The sequence below is a fragment of the Penaeus monodon genome, chromosome 30 (assembly GCF_015228065.2).
Source record: "Penaeus monodon isolate SGIC_2016 chromosome 30, NSTDA_Pmon_1, whole genome shotgun sequence".
Taxonomy (NCBI): domain Eukaryota; kingdom Metazoa; phylum Arthropoda; class Malacostraca; order Decapoda; family Penaeidae; genus Penaeus; species Penaeus monodon.
The window spans coordinates 4,484,762-4,485,174 of record NC_051415.1 but is presented as its reverse complement, the minus strand read 5'-3'; the positions used below and the strand labels follow the sequence as shown (position 1 = coordinate 4,485,174).

The window sequence follows — 413 nt, the reverse complement described above, 5'->3', positions numbered from 1 at the left end:
AGATTATGAGCAGCCTAGTTTGTTATGTTATTCTTATAGCTCTAGGGTTCAAGCCAGTTTGGCAGTGTTTATTATATTGGTTTGATGTAGAATATGGAGTTTCAAGATAACCTCCAACACAAAATTGAAATTCATTATACATTTGTAGAATTTACTCTTGCAGTAATAATTTATTGTAAATGGGATTTCTGAAGGCTTGCTTCATTATGATTTTTGTTGAGGGAGGGAGAGGCAGAAGAATTATAATTTTATAATTTTACATGTGACAGGTATTGTCAGAAATAATATGCCTCCTATGATAAGCTTGTATCTTTTATTTTTGGAAAAATTTCTTTGGATAATCATTCAACTTTTTATCTGCCAATATAACGTACAACATATAGAATTTTATAGAGTAATTCAAAATCACTGAA

At 29.5% G+C, this 413-nt stretch overlaps 1 protein-coding gene across 2 annotated transcripts in view; it reads left to right on the top strand.

Annotated features, from left to right (window-relative positions):
- Nucleotides 1-413, top strand: part of LOC119592479 (LIM domain kinase 1-like) — a 23,518-nt gene that overhangs the window by 16,774 nt on the left and 6,331 nt on the right. The gene's annotated exons all lie outside the window — the stretch shown is intronic.